This window comes from Pelobates fuscus, chromosome 2 (assembly GCF_036172605.1).
Source record: "Pelobates fuscus isolate aPelFus1 chromosome 2, aPelFus1.pri, whole genome shotgun sequence".
NCBI classification, from domain to species: domain Eukaryota; kingdom Metazoa; phylum Chordata; class Amphibia; order Anura; family Pelobatidae; genus Pelobates; species Pelobates fuscus.
This window is the reverse complement of record NC_086318.1, coordinates 256,709,647-256,729,434: the sequence shown is the minus strand read 5'-3', so window position 1 is coordinate 256,729,434 and position 19,788 is coordinate 256,709,647. Positions and strand designations below refer to the sequence as shown.

Sequence of the window (19,788 nt, the reverse complement as noted above, 5' to 3'; positions counted from 1 at the left end):
GTGAGTTAGTGAAAGTGCAATTTGAAATCATCTGCTTCCTGTATCCCAGCTTATGAAAACTATGCTATGCACTGATAGTCAAAATGAATAATTAAAAAAATATATACATTTTCAAATGCCTTAATATATGAAATGGCGATATCTTTAAAAAAATAAAAAAATTAAAAAAAGGCAAATGAGTTTCTAAAGAGAATTTGTATTCATTTTTTTTTTAAATTGGCATTCAAGATAGCAGCAAAACAAATATTTATTTTTTTCACTGGTAAACATATTTGGACTTATGAGCAGGTTGAGGTTTATTGTAATATATTTATTAAACATGTTAATATTTTTAAAATACATATAAATAAATTTTGCCATTCCGGTTTACATTTTTTACGGAGTCTAGTGAATGATTCTCAACAATAACTTGAATAGCTTGGAGGAAAGACGAGACAGGATGAATATGATAGAAACATTTAAATACATAAAGGGAATCAACACAGTAAAGGAGGAGAATATATTTAAAAGAAGAAAATCTAGCACAACAATAGCACATAGTCTTAAATTAGAGGGGCAAAGGTTTAAAATTAATTTCAGGAAATAATACTTAACAGAGAGGGTAGTGGATGCATTGAATAGCCTTCAATCTGAAGTGGTAGAGGTTAACACAATGAGGGAGTTTAAGCATGCATGTGATAGGCATAAGGCTATACTAGATTTACCATAAGGCCAGGGACTAAATAAAGTATTTTGAAAATTGGGCAGATTTGATGGGCCGAATGATTCTTATCTGCCATCACATTCTATCTACATTTCTAAATGTTTAATAATACAGAATATGTGATAGGCACGCTATAATATTATGAATAATCAAAACCATGAATAATTTGAGGAAATAATTAATTGAAAGTCCAATGTATGTTCCTTTTTAATACTACCAAATTTTGAAATCTGAAATTTGATTGTATAGCATTTACAGAGAGAATTAAAATGTTACAAAATATTTTTCTTTTAATCCTTTCAATGTCTATAACTTTGTTTCTGTTTTTTTTTTGTAGATTTTACTACAACAAGTGTAACAACAGAATATGAATCTAGTGGTTCTGGTTCAGAAACAGGTAATAATTTGTTTGCAATATAGACATACATTAATCATGTTTGAATACTTAGAATTGAAAAACATGATTGCTAAATACTTCATGATATTCATGCAAAATTTTCTTTTTTTTTGTCAATCATGGTATGACTTTTGTTTTTAAATAGATGAGCCTAATACAACTCCAAGAGATATTACTAGTAAGTACCTTGCATCAATATACAACCATTGTCAGTGAAAGAAGATTAAAACAAATAGGGTTTATGACCAAAACATTGATTATTCTAGTATCTTAAAATGGGCAAGATAGAAGAGACCTTGTTATTATTATTATTATTATTATTATTATTATTAATATTATTATCATAGTAAACGGCAAAGCATTTTAAGAAGAAAATACTTTGGAAAATGTGAGTTAGTGAAAGTGCAATTTGAAATCATCTGCTTCCTGTATCCCAGCTTATGAAAACTATGCTATGCACTGATAGTCAAAATAAATAATTAAAATATATATACATTTTCAAATGCCTTAATATATGAAATGGCGAAATCTTAAAAAAATAAATAAATAAAAAATGCAAATGAGTTTCTAAAGAGAATTTGTATTAATTTTTTTTTTAAAATTGGCATTCAAGATAGCAGCAAAACAAATATTTATTTGTTTCACTGGTAAACATATTTGGACTTATGAGCATGTTATGAGCATGTTGAGTAGTGATGTACCGAACTGTCCGCCGGCGAACAGTTCCCGGCGAAATTAGCGTGTTCGCGTTCGCGTTAGCTGCTGCTGATTAGATAGGGAAATTGATAGCTAGGCTAGGGTATTAAGTGTCCACTACAATCCTGAAGGACTCATCTGATCTCTGCTGTAAGGACAGCACCCCAAAAAGCCCTTTTTAGGGCTAGAACATCAGGTTGCTTTTTTTTTTTTTCCTGTGTAATGTAATTGCAGGTGCCTGCCTGCCAGCTTCTGTGTGAGGTTCACATTGGATACTGTGCCTACTTGCCCAGTGCCACCACTCATATCTGTTTTAACAATAGGTTAAGCTTTACATTTAAAATAAATATTTTTTTTCACTGTAATAGAAGAGCAGTTGCCTGCCTGCCTGCCAGCTTCTGTGTCAGGTTGGATGCCTTGCCCATTTGCACAGTCAGTGCCACCACTCATATCTGTTTTAACAATAGCTTAAGCTTTAGATTTTAAAGAAATCATTTTTTTTCACTGTAATAGAAGATCAGTTAGTTGTCTGCAAGCGTCTGGGTGTCAGGCCTACTTCAGCGTGTGCTCTGTAGACCTGTGCCAGCGTGCTTTGACAGTTGCCAATCATATCTGGTGTCTCTATAGCGTGCTTTTAAAACCAAAATGTGTTTTTCACTGTTATAGATTGAATAGCAGTTACTTGTCTTCAAGCGGCTCTGTCAGTCCTTCCTTCAGCGTGTGCTCTGCAGAACTGTTCCAGTGCACATTGCCAATCATATCTGGTGTCTCTATAGCGTGCTTTTAAAACCAAAATTTGTTTTTCACTGTTATTGATTGAATAGCAGTTACTTGTCTTCAAGCGGGTGTCTCAGGCCTACAGTGTGTGCTCTGCAGAACTGTTCCAGTGCACATTGCCAATCATATCTGGTGTCTCTATAGCGTGCTTTTAAAACCAAAATTTATTTTTCACTGTTATAGATTGAATAGCAGTTACTTGTCTTCAAGCGGGTGTCTTAGGCCTACAGTGTGTGCTCTGCAGAACTGTTACAGTTCACATTGCCAATCATATCTGGTCTCACAGTAGCTTGCACGCATAGTACCACTAATCCCCAAAAAAATGACAGGCAGAGGCAGGCCACCCCGCAGGGGCCGTCGTGGTCGTGGTGCTGTGATTCCCTTTTGCCCTAGAATAATGCCCAGTTTTCAGAAGCCACGTACCCTGAACTTGAAAAGTTCTGAGGACATAGTTTACTGGCTAACACAGGACACCCAATCTTGTACAGCCTCCGCTCGGAACCTTGACGCACCATCCTCCTCCAGCTTAGCTTCAGGCACCTCTCAAGATAGCACTCACCCGCCTGCTGCCACCACCAAAACTAGCACCACAGCCACTTTACTTGGTATGTCAGAGGAGTTATTCACACACCCGTTTGAAGAAATGAGTGATGCGCAACCATTATTGCTAGAGGATGTAGATAACAGGGATATGTCTCAGGCAGGCAGCATTAAACACATGGAGGTACGGTGTGATGATGATGATGTTGTACCCGCTGCTGCTTCCTTTTCTGAGTTGTCAGATACAAGCGAAGCGGTTGATGATAACGATGCGTCCATGGATGTCACGTGGGTGCCCGCTCGGCAAGAAGAAGAACAGGGCGAAAGTTCAGATGGGGAGACAGAGAGGAGGAGGAGACGAGTTGGAAGCAGGGGGGGTCGTCGCAAGGAACTAGTGGCACAGTCAGACAGCATGCATCGGCACCCGGGGTCAGCCCGACAGCACGCCAATCAACGCATGCTGTGTCCACCACCAGAATGCCGTCATTGCAGAGCTCAGCAGTGTGACATTTTTTTTGTGTGTCTGCCTCTGACAACAGTGATGCCATTTGCAACCTGTGCCAAAGGAAACTGAGTCGTGGGAGGTCCAACACCCACCTAGGTACAACTGCTTTGCGTAGGCACATGATCTCACATCACAAACGCCTATGGGATCAACACATGAGTACAAGCAGCACGCCTACTCTAAGCCGCCATCCTCCTCCTGGTCCAGCATCTTCAGCCACGTCAACCACTGCTGTCCTTCTTGCCCCTCTCAACCATCCGCCACTCCGTCTCCCGCCTTGAGCAGTTCCCGCTCATCTGCCCACAGTCCTGTGTTTCTGTCAAGGACATGTTTGAGCGTAAGAAGCCAATGTCACCAAGTCACCCCCTTGCCCAGCGTCTGACAGCTGGCTTGTCCGAACTATTAGCCCGCCAGCTTTTACCATACAATCTGGTTGAGTCTGAGGCGTTCAAAAAATGTGTAGCTATTGGGACACCGCAGTGGAAGGTACCCGGCCGGAATTTCTTTTCACAAAAGGCAATCCCCAACTTGTACTCGATTGTGCAAAAGGAAGTCATGGCATGTCTGGCACACAGTGTTGGGGCAAGGGTCCATCTGACCACTGATACCTGGTCTGCAAAGCATGGTCAGGGCAGGTATATCACCTACACTGCGCATTGGGTAAACCTGCTGACGGCTGACAAGCAAGGATTGCGTGGCATTGCAGAGGACTTGGTGACACAGCCACGAATTGCAGGCAGTCCTGCTGCCACCTCCTCTACTCCTCCTACTCCATCCTCTTCCATAACCTCCTCGGCTGAGTCCTCTTGTGCCGCTGCTTCTTGCTCCACATCAACGGCACCCCCCCAGCTCCCCAGGTACTATTCCACATTCCGGATACGGCAGTGTCACGCCGTCTTGGGTTTGACTTGCTTGAAAGCAGAGAGTCACACCGGACAAGCACTCCTGTCCGCCCTGAACGCACAGGTGGAAAAGTGGCTGACTCCGCAGCAACTGGATATCGGCAAAGTGGTGTGTGACAACGGAAAAAATTTGATAGCGGCATTGAAGTTGGGCAAGTTGACACATGTGCCGTGCATGGCACATGTGTGTAATCTGATCGTACAACGCTTTGTGCATAAGTACACAGGCTTACAGGACGTCCTGAAGCAGGCCAGGAAGGTGTGTGGCCATTTCAGGCGTTCCTACACGGCCATGGCTCACTTTGCCGATATCCAGCGGCGAAACAACATGCCAGTGAGGCGCTTGATTTGCGACAGCCCTACACGTTGGAATTAAACACTCCTAATGTTCGACCGCCTGCTCCAACAAGAAAAAGCTGTTAATGAATATTTGTATGACCGGGGTGCTAGGAACGCCTCTGGGGAGCTGGGAATTTTTTTGCCACGTTACTGGACGCTCATGCGCAATGCCTGTAGGCTCATGCGTCCTTTTGAGGAGGTGACAAACCTAGTCAGTCGCAACGAAGGCACCATCAGCGACATCATACCATTTGTTTTCTTCATGGAGCGTGCCCTGCAAAGAGTGCTGGATCAGGCTGTAGATGAGCGTGAAGAGGAAGAGTTGTGGTCACCATCACCACCAGAAACAGCCTTATCAGCATCGCTTGCTGGACCTGTGGCAACGCTGGAAGAGGATTGTGAGGAAGAGGAGTCAGAGGAGGATTGTAGCTTTGAGGAGGAGGAGGAGGAGCAAGACCAAACACAACAGGCATCCCAGGGTGCTCGTTGTCACCTATCTGGTACCCGTGGTGTTGTACGTGGCTGGGGGGAAGAACATACCTTCAATGACATCAGTGAGGAGGAGGAACGGGAAATGAGTAGCTCGGCATCCAACCTTGTGCAAATGGGGTCTTTCATGCTGTCGTGCCTGTTGAGGGACCCTCGTATAAAAAGGCTGAAGGAGAACGACCTGTACTGGGTGTCCACGCTACTAGACCCCCGGTATAAGCAGAAAGTGGCGGAAATGTTACCCAATTACAACAAGTAGGAAAGGATGCAGCATTTGCAAAATAAATTAAAAAGTATGCTTCTCACAGCGTATAAGGGTGATGTCACAGCACAACGGGAATCTAACAGGGGAAGAGGTGGAAGTCATCCTTCTCCTCCTCCTCCCACGACCACGCCGGCAAGGACAGGACGCTTTAAAGACGTGTTTTTGATGGAGGACATGCAGATCTTTTTAAGTCCTACGCATCGCCACAGCCCTTCGGGATCCACCCTCAGAGAACGACTCGACCGACAGGTAGCAGACTACCTCGCCTTAACTGCAGATATCGACACTCTGAGGAGCGATGAACCCCTTGACTACTGGGTGTGCAGGCTTGACCTGTGGCCTGAGCTATCCCAATTTGCGATAGAACTTATGGCCTGCCCCGCTTCAAGTGTCCTGTCAGAAAGGACCTTCAGTGCAGCAGGTCAAAAAAGTCTAGATTACCTCACCTTTATTAAGATGAATGAGGGATGGATCCCGAAGGGACTGACACTGGGCGATACATTCGCTTAAAAAAGGCCTGATGAGATGAGCTGCCTTGGGCTAAAAATGGTCCACACGCTGCTGTATTTTAGCTCTGAATGACGTTTGACTTGCGTGACTTATCCGCCACCAACTAGGGTTCAAGCCGCCATGTTTTAGAGCACTTTCTGCCTGTGAAACAAACATCAACTTTTCTGGCCGCTGCAACAATACCAAATTTTTCAGGCATGTGTACATGCCTAATTTTTAGGCCCACTGGTGCAGCACTGTGGCTTCAAAAACCAAACCAAAAATTAAAATCCTCCAAGATGGCACCAATATACCAGTGGTCTAAGCATCTTCCCACCTTGGCCTAAAAAGGGGAGGTGATTCAACAATTAAAAATCTCTGCCATTTACACGTCCACTGATAGGAGACGCGGAAGGTATTAAACTGATATGAACAATACTCCACTCCTATCAGTAGGTCCGTCCCATTGTGATTTATGCCCCCCACCCACCGCGCAGGGGTGAGGGCAGAGGGGGGAGGACAGTAGCTCCCCCCAGTGTGTATCAGGGGCTTTGAGGACAGGTGTCAATCCATATCTGCCAAGTGACCCTATGTAGGGGGAACAGTCTCTATTCTGCTCTGTGTCAGTGTGTATCAGGGGTTTTGAGGACAGTTGTCAATCCATATCTGCCAAGTGACCCTATGTAGGGGGAACAGTCTCTATTCTGCTCTGTGTCAGTGTGTATCATGGTCTCTGTGGACTGGGAACAGTCCCTATTCTGCTCTGTGTCAGTGTGTATCATGGTCTCTGTGGACGGGAAACAGTCTCTATTCTGCTCTGTGTCAGTGTGTATCATGGACTCTGTGGACAGGGAACAGTCCCTATTCTGCTCTGTGTCAGTGTGTATCAGGGGTTTTGAGGACAGGTGTCAATCCATATCTGCCAAGTGACCCTATGTAGGGGGAACAGTCCCTATTCTGCTCTGTGTCAGTGTGTATCATGGTCTCTGTGGACAGGGAACAGTCTCTATTCTGCTCTGTGTCAGTGTGTATCAGGGGTTTTGAGGACAGGTGTCAATCCATATCTGCCAAGTGACCCTATGTAGGGGGAACAGTCCCTATTCTGCTCTGTGTCAGTGTGTATCAGGGGTTTTGAGGACAGGTGTCAATCCATATCTGCCAAGTGACCCTATGTAGGGGGAACAGTCTCTATTCTGCTCTGTGTCAGTGTGTATCAGGGTTGGGCTTTGAGGACAGGTGTCAATGTTAGGTGATTTCTGCCCTTTATGGATTAAAAGCAGACTCTGCATCAACTGTACAATTTTCCATGGGAGTTTTGCCATGGATCCCCCTCTGGCATGCCACAGTCCAGGTGTTAGTCCCCATGAAACAACTTTTCCATCACTATTGTGGCCAGAAAGAGTCCCTGTTGTTTTTAAAATTCGGCTGCCCATTGAAGTCAATGGCGGTTCGCGCGGTTCGCCGGTTCGCGAACATTTGCGGAAGTTCGCTTTCGCCGTTCGCGAACCGAAAATTTCGGGTTCGCGACAACACTAATGTTGAGGTTTATTGTAATATATTTATTAAACATGTTAATATTTTTAAAATACATATAAATAAATTTTGCCATTCCGGTTTACATTTTTTACGGAGTCTAGTGAATGATTCTCAACAATAACTTGAATAGCTTGGAGGAAAGACGAGACAGGATGAATATGATAGAAACATTTAAATACATAAAGGGAATCAACACAGTAAAGGAGGAGAATATATTTAAAAGAAGAAAATCTAGCACAACAATAGCACATAGTCTTAAATTAGAGGGGCAAAGGTTTAAAATTAATTTCAGGAAATAATACCTAACAGAGAGGGTAGTGGATGCATTGAATAGCCTTCAATCTGAAGTGGTAGAGGGTAACACAATGAGGGAGTTTAAGCATGCATGTGATAGGCATAAGGCTATACTAGATTTACCATAAGGCCAGGGACTAAATAAAGTATTTTGAAAATTGGGCAGATTTGATGGGCCGAATGGTTCTTATCTGCCATCACATTCTATCTACGTTTCTATATGTTTAATAATAAAGAATACGTGATAGGCACGCTATAATATTATGAATAATCAAAACCATGAATAATTTGAGGAAATAATTAATTTAAAGTCCAATGTATATTCCTTTTTAATACTACCAAATTTTGAAATCTGAAATTTGACTGTACAGCATTTACAGAGAGAAGCAAAATGTTACAAAATATATTTTTTTCATCCTTTCAATGTCTAGAACTTTGTTTCTGCTTTTTTGTAGCTTTTACTACAACAAGTGTAACAACAGAATATGAATCTAGTGGTTCTGGTTCAGAAACAGGTAATACTTTGTTTGCAATGTAGACATACATTAATCATGTTTGAATACTTAGAATTGAAAAACATGATTGCTAAATACTTCATGATATTCATGCAAAATGTTCTTTTTTTGTCAATCATGGTATGACTTTTGTTTTTAAATAGATGAGCCTAATACAACTCCAAGAGATATTACTAGTAAGTACCTTGCATCAATATACAACCATTGTCAGTGAAAGAAGATTAAAACACATAGGGTTTATAACCAAAACTTTGATTATTCTAGTATCTTAAAATGGGCAAGATAAAAGAGACCTTGTTATTATTATTATTATTATTATTATTATTATTATTATTATTATTATCATAGTTAACAGCAAAGCATTTTAAGAAGAAAATACTTTGGTAAATGTGAGTTAGTGAAAGTGCATTTTGAAATAGTCTGCTTCCTGTATCCCAGCTTAATGAAAACTATGCTATGCACTGTAAGTCGAAATGTATAACTAATCAAATATATAAATTTTCAAATGCCTTAATATTTGAAATGGCGAAATCGTTTTTTAAAAAATAATGCAAATGAGTTTCTAAAGAAAATTTGTATTCATCCTTTTAAAATTTGCATTTAAGATAGCAGCAAAACGAATATTTATTTTTTTCACTGCTAAACATATTTTTACTTATGAGCAGGTTGAGGTTTAATGTAATATATTTATTAGACATGTTAATATTTTAAAAATACATATAAATAAATTTTGCCATTCCGATTTACATTTTGTACGGAGTCTAGTGAATGATTATCAACAATAACTTGAATAGCTTGGAGGAAAGACGAGACAGGATGAATATGATAGAAACATTTAAATACATAAAGGCAATTAACACAGTAAAGGAGGAGACTATATTTAAGAGAAGAAAATCTACCACAACAAGAGCACATCGTCTTAAATTAGAGGGGCAAAGGTTTAAAAATAATTTCAGGAAGTATTTCTTAACAGAGAGGGTAGTGGATGCATGGAATAGCCTTCAATCTGAAGTGGTAGAGGTTAACACAATGAGGGAGTTTAAGCATTCATGTGATAGGCAGAAGGCTATACTAGACTTACCATAAGCCCAGGGACTAAATAAAGTATTTTGAAAATTGGGCAGGTTAGATGGGCCGAATGGTTCTTATCTGCCATCGCATTCTATGTATGTTTCTATATGTTTAATAATAAAGAATACGTGATAGGCATGCTATAATATTATGCATAATCAAAACCATGAATAATTTGAGGAAATAATTAATTGAAAGTCCAATGTATGTTCCTTTTTAATACTACCAAATTTTGAAATCGGAAATTTGATTGTATAGCATTCATAGAGAGAAGCAAAATGTTACAAATTTTTTTTTTAATCCTTTCAATGTCTAGAACTTTGTTTCTGCTTTTTTTTGTAGCTTTTACTACAGCAAGTGTAACAACAGAATATGAATCTAGTGGTTCTGGTTCAGAAACAGGTAATACATTTTTTGCAAGATAAATATACATTAATTATGTTTGAATACTTAGAATTGAAAAGCATGATTGCTAAATACTTTATATTTATGCAAAAGGTGCATTTTTTTTTACAACTCAAAGAGATATTACTAATACGTATCTTGCATCAATTTACAACCATTGTCAGTGTAAGATGATTAAAAAAAAATTAGTGTTTTGTAACCAAAACTTTGATTATTCTAGTATCTTAAAATGGGCAAGATAGAAGAGACGTTATTATTATTATTTTTATTATTATTATTGTAAACAGCAAAGCATTTTAAGAAGAAAATATTTTGGTAAATGTGAGTTAGTGAAAATACAATTTGAAATATTCTGCTTCCTGTTTCCCAGCTTATGAATAGTGATGTCCCGAACGGTTCGCTGGTGAATAGTTCCTGGCGAACAACGCTTGTTCGCGTTCGCCATGGATGGCGAACGTATGCGATGTTCGGTCCGCCCCCTATTCGTCATCATTGCGTAAACACCTCACAGTACCTCACAGTCAGCAGACACATTCCAGCCAATCAGCAGCAGACCCTCCCTCCCAGACTCTTCCACCTCCTGGACAGCATCCATTTTACGTTCATTGTGAAGATGCATTCTTAGTGAGAGTAGGGACAGTGTAGCTACTGCTGATTTGATAGGGACATTGATAGCTAGGTAGTATTCAGTGTCCAATACAGTCCTGAATGACTCATCTGATCTTTGCTGTAAGGACAGCACCCCAAAAAGCCCTTTTTAGGGCTAGAATATCAGTCTCTTTTTTTTTCTAGATCTGTGTAATGTAATTGCAGTTGCCTTCATGCCAGCCTGTGTGTCAGGATCACAGCGTATACTGTGCCCACTTGCCCAGTGCCACCACTCACTCACTGGTGTCACAATAGCTGGCATTTAAAAAACAAAACTTTTTTGACTGTAATATAATGGCAGTCAGTTTCCTTCACTAGTGTGCGTTTCAGGGCCTGCCCAGGGCCGCCACACACTCACTGGTGTCACAATAGCTTGCATTTAAAAAAAAATAAAAATTGACTGTAATATAATATCATTCAGTTTCCTTCACGAGTGTGCGTTTCAGGGCCTGCCCAGTGCCACCACTCACTCACGGGTGTCACAATAGCTTGCATTTTTAAAAAAACAAACTTTTTGACTGTAATATAATAGCAGTCAGTTTCTTTCACTAGTGTGCGTTTCAGGGCCTGCCCAGTGCCACCACTCACTCACTGGTGTCACAATAGCTTGCATTTAAAAAAAATACTTTTTTGACTGTAATATAATAGCAGTCAGTTTCCTTCACTAGTGTGCGTTTCAGGGCCTGCCCAGTGCCACCACTCACTCACTGGTGTCACAATAGCTTGCATTTAAAAAACAAACAAAACTTTTTTGACTGTAATATAATAGCAGTCAGTTTCCTTCACGAGTGTGTGTTTCAGGGCCTGCCCAGTGCCGCCACTCACTCACTGGTGTCACAATAGCTTGCATTTATAAAAAACAAAACTTTTTTGACTGTAATATAATAGCAGTCATTTTCCTTCACGAGTGTGCGTTTCCCGGCCTGCCCAGTGCCACCACGCACTCACTGGTGTCACAATAGCTTGCATTTAAAAAACAACAACACTTTTTTGACTGTAATATAATAGCAGTCAGTTTCCTTCACACGTGTGCGTTTCAGGGCCTGCCAGGGCACAGTGTCACACCAGTGCAACTCATATCTGATGTAACAGTAGTGTACATAAAAAAAAAAAATGTTTTGGACTGTAATAGATGAATAGCAGTTAGTTGTCTGCAAGCGTGTGTGTCAGGCCTACAGTGTCTACTCTGCCAACTTCTGCCAGTGCACAGTGCCACTCATATCTGTTGTCACAGTAGCTTGCACGCATAGTACCACTAATCGAAAAAAAAAAAGACAGGCAGAGGCAGGCCACCCCGCAGGGGCCGTCGTGGTCATGGTGCTGTCATTCCCTTTGGCCCTAGAATAATGCCCAGTGTTCAGAGGCCACGTACCCTGAACTCGAAAAGTTCTGAGGACATAGTTGACTGGCTAACACAGTCAACCACTGCTGTCCTCCTTGCCCCCTCTCAACCATCCGCCACTCCGGCTCTTGCCTGCTCATCTGACCACAGTCAGGTGTCTGTCAAGGACATGTTTGAGCGTAAGAAGCCAATGTCACAAAGTCACCCCCTTGCCAGGTGTCTGACAGCTTGTTTGACTGAACTCTTAGCCCGCCAGCTTTTACCATACAAGCTGGTGGAGTCTGAGGTGTTCAAAAAATTTGTAGCTATTGGGACACCGCAGTGGAAGGTAAAAAAAGGCAATCCCCAACCTGTACTCGATTGTGCAAAATTAAGTAATGGCATGTCTGGCACACAGTGTTGGGGCAAGGGTCCATCTGACCATTGATACCTGGTCTGCAAAGCATGGTCAGGGCAGGTATATCACCTACACTGCGCATTGGGTAAACCTGCTGACGGCTGCCAAGCATGGAATGCGTGGCTCTGCAGAGGAGTTGGTGACACCGCCACAACTTGCAGGCAGGCCTGCTGCCACCTCCTCTACTCCTCCTACTCCATCCTCTTCCATAACCTCCTCGGCTGAGTCCTCTTCTGCTGCTGCAACTTGCTCCGCATCAACGGAACCCCCCCAGCTCCCCAGGTACTATTCCACATCCCGGATACGGCAGTGTCACGCCGTCTTGGGGTTGACTTGCCTGAAAGCAGAGAGTCACACCGGACCAGCACTCCTGTCCGCCCTGAACGCACAGGTGGTTCAGTGGCTGACTCTGCACCAACTGGAGATTGACAAAGTGGTTTGTGACAATGGAAGAAATTTGTTGGCGGCATTGAATTTGGGCAAGTTGACACATGTGCCGTGCATGGCACATGTGTGTAATCTGATCGTACAACGCTTTGTGCTTAAGTACCCAGGCTTATAGGACGTCCTGAAGCAGGCCAGGAAGGTGTGTGGCCATTTCAGGCGTTCCTACACGGCCATGGCGTACTTTTCAGATATCCAGCGGTGAAACAACATGCCAGTGAATGAAATGAAAAAAAGCCCAAAAGGATATCTTACAAGAAGATAGCCAATAAGGGAAGGGCCCAGCCCAATCTTAATAGTAATGTAGTAGCGAAAAAAACAAAAACTTTATTAAAGTCTATTTAAAAAACTGGGACAGAACAGAAATAGACAGAGTCTCATTAAGAGAGAGATATGTAGCATAGAAAAGCGGCTAACAATGAGCCTAATAAAGGAAAGTCCTCACAGAAAAAAAGATAGGGCAATATACTAAACTATGCACAGCTCAGGGTATAAAAGCAGTGAGAGAAATAAGGAAAAGGGGACAAACATCTTAAGGAAATTGTGCCACCTTTTCCTTCGATTACAGCACGGAGGGGTAGAAATTTGAGAGACATTCTAGCACCTAGCCATCTCCCGACTACCTCTCCTTCCGGCTATTTCCAAAAATACCTACCAATGGGTATGTTTCAATGTGGTCGCTGCAGCGCTTGCCCATTCATCAGTAGACAATCCAAGACATCTCTGACAGTAGTGATATGAAGATTTTTCAACCTCGTTCCTTTTTCAATTGTCATACAACAGGAGTAGTTTACTTGTTGACTTGCTCCTGTGGTCTAAAATATGTAGGCAAGACTTTTCGTCATTTTAGACTCAGGATACGAGAACATGTAAATTCAGTCAGGAGACATTTGGAGACGCCTGTCTCAAGACACTTACATTTACATCATGCCTGCTCCAACAAGAAAAAGCCGTTAACAAGTATTTGTATGACCGGGGTGCTAGGACAGCCTCTGCAGAGCTGGGAATTTTTTTGCCACGTTACTGGACGCTCATGCGCAATGCCTGTAGGCTCATGCATCCTTTTGAGGAGGTGACAAACCTAGTCAGTCGCACCGAAGGCACCATCAGCGACATCATGACATTTGTTTTCTTCCTGGAGCGTGCCCTGCGAAGAGTGCTGGATCAGGCCGTAGATGAGCGTGAAGAGGAAGAGTTGTGGTCACCATCACCACCAGAAATAGCCTTATCAGCATCGCTTGCTGGACCTGCGGTAACGATGGAAGAGGATTGTGAGGAAGAGGAGTCAGAGAGGAAGAGGAGTCAGAGGAGGAATGTGGCTTTGAGGAGGAGGAGGAAGACCAACCACAACAGGCATCCCAGGGTGCTCGTTGTCACCTATCTGGTACCCGTGGTGTTATACGTGGCTGGGGGGAAGAACATACCCTCAGTGAGATCACTGAGGAAGATGAACGGGACATGAGCAGCTCGGCATCCAACCTTGTGCAAATGGGGTCTTTCATGCTGTCGTTCCTGTTCAGGGACCCTCGTATAAAAAGGCTGAAGGAGAACAACCTGTACTGGGTGTCCACGCTACTAGACCCCCGGTATAAGCAAAAAGTGCCTGAAATGTTACCGAATTATGGCAAGTCGGAAAGGATGCAGCAGTTCCAAAATCAATTAAAAAGTATGCTTATAAGGGTGATGCACAACAGGAATCTAACAGGGGAAGAGGTGAAAGTAATCCTCCTCCTCCCACGACCACGCCGGCAAGGACAGGATGCTTTACAGACGTGTTGTTGATCGAGGACATGCAGAGCTTTTTAAGTCCTACGCATCACCACAGACCTTTGGGGTCCACCCTCAGAGAACGACTCGACCGACAGGTAGCAGACTACCTCGCCTTAACTGCAGATATCGACACTCTGAGGAGCGATGAACCCCTTGACTACTGGGTGTCAGGCTTGACCTGTGGCCTGAGCTATCCCAATTTGCGATAGAACTTCTGGCCTGCCCCGCTTCAAGTGTCCTGTCAGAAAGGACCTTCAGTGCAGCAGGAGGTATTGTCACTGAGAAGAGAAGTCGCATAGGTCAAAAAAGTCTAGATTACCTCACGTTTATTAAGATGAATGAGGGATGGATCCCGAAGGGACTGACAGTGGGTGATACAGTCGACTAAAAAAGGCCTGATGAGGGGGACGTAACAGGGTGTCGCGGCTGCCGGCCCGCCGCGTGATAGTTAAATCCCTAGCTCACCCCAGTACCTTGCCCTGTCGTGGTTTCCTGTTCCTGGTTTCCTGAGAGTGCTTTATCATTGTGAATCTGATTTCCTGGTATCCTGATCTTGGCTTTTCCCTGGTTATTCTGAATTCTGGTTTCCCTGACTTGGCTTGTGTAAACGGTATTGTGTATTTTCTGGCTTCCTTGACCTCGGCTTTCCCTTTGACCATTCTCTGTCTCTAGCGTATTAGTCCGGCCATTCTAAGGTCCGGTTTACGCTCTGTGTTTTTATTTTCCTTTTCTTGCCTATGTATATGTTTACATAGTTTCTGCGTGCTGGACCACACTAGTAGTCGTGACATTGGGATTAACAGGATAATTATTAAGTAATGCATAATCAAATGTTATGTTTGATGTATAGCTGCACATTATAGTAATATTTGAGACCTGTGCGTCTCTCTGCTTTTATATTTGATCTTTACTTGCATATATTGAAAACTCAATAAAATGATTGAAAATTAAATAAATAAATACATTTTGCCATTACAATTTAATTTTTTTTACGTAGTCTACTGAATAATTCCTCAACAATAATAAACAATAGTTGATAGACATGATATAATATTTTGAATGATCAAAACCATGAATAATTTGAGGACAGAATTTTTTTTATATATTTTTTTGTATTTCAGACATTGGATAGTTTTTGTTAGTGTTTCTATATTTCAGGCCATGGTACTTTAGTCATCATAAATATCTTGTGCAGTCTGGATTGTGCTCCCTGTGACGAACCCTCTTCCCCCCAAATTCCCATTCCTCTTTACCCTTCCACCCCCGACCTTTGTAGATTTTGTTATGTATTCTAATCTATCGTTCTGCTTATTTCATTTTCCTTGGAGAGAGAGAGCCTCTTATGCTCAGTATATTTTATGTATTGTTTTCTATTCTTTGTTTTTGTTTTTTTTATCCGCCCAATTCAGGGTTGCGATCTTGTATCTTCTTTTCTTTTCCTCCCTCCTCGTTTCTGGTCCTCGGCTCTTTTACTCTGAGTCTTAGCTATACTTTATTTAATTATTGCATGAATAAGAAGGGGCGTAAAGTAACCATGATGGTATTTGTTAGGTTATCATTTCCATTTTACATATCCATGTATCCCTTTCTTCTATTTGGGTGTATCCTTAAATTCACCAGGATGCCATTTTCCATTCTTGCTTGCCATATGACTTGAGATATTAATTCTTGAACGCCTGGTATTGTCACTGTTTTCCAGTTTTGTGCTAAGATAAGTTTAGCTGCTGTAGTCATATGTAGAATTATCATCAATATTTTTGTCATTTTTGGCCAGTGCAGTCACTTCAGGCTTAAAAACACATTTTATTTCCGTTAATTGATATGTTATATTGGTTACTTCTTTCCAGAAGTTATTTATAGGTATGCGATGCCACCAGCTGTGGATTAAGTTACCTTCGTTAATATTCCATTTCCAACATCTGTCTGAATATTCTGGAAAGATTTTTTTTTAAGAGTTTCGGTGTCAAGTACCATCTGTTTGAGAGTTTGAATTGGGTTTCTGTACGATTTAGACAATGTACATGTTTATTTCATTTGTTTAGAGAACTTATCCATTCTTCTTAAGTTCTGTTGGTTTATTGTGTCTCCATTTGTATATAACTTTAGTGCATTTTGCCATTAGGTTTTTATAGTTCTTTAATTAGAATAGATGTTTGAGGGTTATGATTTTCTCCCCCTCGTATTGGAGAAGTTGTTCTACTAAAAAGTCCTTAATTCGCAGGAAGTTGAAAGTTTCCTTGGAGGGAATATTGAATTCCTCCTAAATTTAATTGAAGGTTTTAATTTTATGTTCCACCAGTATATTTTTGAATTCTCTTATCCGTCCAGATTTCCAAGTGTCTATTTTTATGTTATCTAGCATATCTGTAATACTAGACAAAGGGAGCTTATCTATTATTCTGTTTCTTAGGCCTATATTGTTTGAGAATTTATCCCACCAGCTCGTTAATTCTATGAGGATCTGAGATTTAGTTTGTTCCACTTGGATGGATTTTTTGTTCCCGTCTAGGACCCAAAATAGTGACGTTAAATTTCCTACCCTGGTTTTGGCTTTTTCCATTTTATACCATATTTCGTGGGTTCCTGCGATGTCATGTGTAAGCATCATGTGGAAAAGTCTACTAACTTGGTAACATTGTAAAATTTCAGGCCATCCAAGAACTCCATCCTGCCTTGATCTAGCCAAAACTTTTATTATAACTCTAGCTTTCTTTCCGCCCCATACAAATTCAAAAAATTATGAGTGTACCAAAGATAACCAGTTTTCTGGGAAGTTAAGAGTGATCATTCCCCATAGGTACTGCCATTTTGGTAAAATATATGCTTTTAGGATATTGATCCTACCCGACCAGGAGAATCCCATACCTTTCCAATCCTTAAGATTTAGTTTGGATTATGAAAGGTAAAAAATTGGCTTCTACTAAATCTTTTAATTCTGAGGTTAGTGGTATACCTAGGTATTTTAGCTTGTCCTTGTTTTCTGAAAGCCCAAGGTTTTGTACAAGAAATTTGATTAGTCTTGTGTTCAGGTTTTTGGCTATAAATATTGATTTCTCTATATTCATTTTGTATCCTGACACAATAGAGTATTTGTTTATCTCCTTTAGATGCTCTGGGACTGAGGTTTTAAGTTCTTCCAAAGTTAATAAGCTTTTGTCTGCATAAATATTTAATTTGCTTTATCCTAAGGAGTTTGTAAATCCTTTAATTATTTTGTTTTGACTTATTAGAATCGCAAGAGGTTCCAACAGCGTTATTTACAAAAGAGGGGAAAGAGGACACCCTTGTCTAGTCCCATTTTTGATACTAAAGTTTTGTGATGTGAATCCTGAGCCTGTTACTTTAGCTGATGGAGAGCTGTAGAAAGCGGACATCGCTTGTAATATTGGTCCAGCAAATCCAAGTTGTTTTAAGGTGGCAAACATGAAGTCCCATCCAACTCTGTCAAACGCATTATCTGCGTCTATTGACAGTAGCATTAGTGGGGTTCCATTTGTGACAAACTCCCTTTTTTCTGTAAGTTTGCCAAGAGTTTCTGGAGGGGCCTGTTTGCTTGCCTCCTACCCTGTGACTATGGGCCCTCTAATATACCTTGTCCAATATTCTTTAAAAGGCTCCATTCATGTAATGTAAGTACTTTTGTATTGCACAAAGAGAGACCGACCGCTGGTCCTAATTCCCTGGAACTGTTTTAGGCATGAAGCCATGCTTACAGCCGGTCAAAAAGAGACTTCCATGAAACCTTTGAACCCCTGCTCTGATCTGGGTGATTTTTGGATATGTTGTTCACCCACATCAGGGCTATCCAGGGATGTATGGGGTATATTATGTTTTGGGGTACTTTCTGAACTTTGTGAAAATTAGTTTTTTCTGCCTGGAGATAATTGAGTTACTTACAGGACTTTACTCAATTATCTCCCAAGTAGAGGGGAGGGATTGTGTGCTGTACGTGGGCGTGTAACAGACTGTATGTTTGTTTTGATTGGTTTGTGTCCTTTGTGTTCCTGTGCCCCATCAGGTCTAGGGGGTGTTCCTCTGACCTGGAGAATTGTATAAAAGTATCTGAGCCATTAAAGATCAGATCATCTTGCACGTTCATGAAGTCTTGGATCATGTTTGGGGGATTGGAGACCTACACTCTGGGGATTGCCATAATCACTCTACTCCCCATACCATTGTTCTCTGTTTCTTCCAATATGTTTATTATTTTTCTAAGCGTGTTTATTGGAGACCTCCCTGGTATGAATCCTACCTGGTCATTATTAATTAGTTGTGGTATGACTGTTTTTATTCGATCAACAAGGATAGAGGATAGTATTTTAATATCTGTGTTGATTAATGATATGGGTCTATAGTTGCCAATCAACTCTGTATTTTTATCTGCTTTTGGAATAGGGACAATGTTTGCTCTCAACAGCTCTCCAGGACAGCTTCCTGTATTAATTTTTAAGTTAAAAATATTGGTGAGTTCCCCTTCTAATTGGTCTTATATTATTTTGTAAAATTTGTTTGTGAAGCCATCTGGGCCTTGGGCAGTTTTTATTTTAAGCTTATCTATGGACTTACTGACCTCCATTTCTGTTATGGGCTTGTTTATCTGTTTTAATTGGTTGGGTGGGATTTTTGGCATGGATACATTTTTAAAGAATTTTTCAATCTCTTTTTCCTTGCCAAATGTTTCTTTTGGTAGGTTATATAAATTCTGATAAAATCTTTGAAACGCTCTGCCTAACATGTATAGCTTGGAGGAAAGACGAGACAGGGGGGATATGATAGAAACATTTAAATACATAAAGGGAATCAACACAATAAAGGAGGAGACTTTATTTTAAAAGAAGAAAAACTACCACAACAAGAGGACATAGTCTTAAATTAGAGGGACAACGGTTTAAAAATAATATCAGTAAGTATTACTTTACTGAGAGGGTAGTGGATGCATGGAATAGCCTTCCAGCTGAAGTGGTAGAGGTTAACACAGTAAAAGAGTTTAAGCATGCGTGGGATAGGCATAAGGCTATCCTAACTATAAGATAAGGCCAGGGACTAATGAAAGTATTTAGAAAATTGGGCAGACTAGATGGGCCGATTGGTTCTTATCTGCCGTCACATTCTATGTTTCTATGTTATTCTAGGGACATTAAATAGGTTTCTTTATCTTTTATTTTAGTGATTACTCTTTTTTGCTTCTCTTTTTTTAATTTATTGGACATTAGTGTTTCTGGCTTCTTACCCTTTGAGTACCTCTTGGATTGTAGTACTTCTAA

The 19,788-nt window shown here is 41.0% G+C and overlaps 1 protein-coding gene across 1 annotated transcript in view; it reads left to right on the top strand.

Moving 5' to 3' along the window:
* The window catches only part of LOC134587161 (CUB and zona pellucida-like domain-containing protein 1), a 110,890-nt gene that overhangs the window by 20,773 nt on the left and 70,329 nt on the right, over positions 1–19,788 (top strand). Inside the window, exons 4-5 of the mRNA XM_063443348.1 lie at positions 1,246–1,278; positions 8,591–8,623. The gene's annotated coding sequence lies outside the window, so the exon portion shown is untranslated. The remainder of the gene's footprint in view (positions 1–1,245; positions 1,279–8,590; positions 8,624–19,788) is intronic.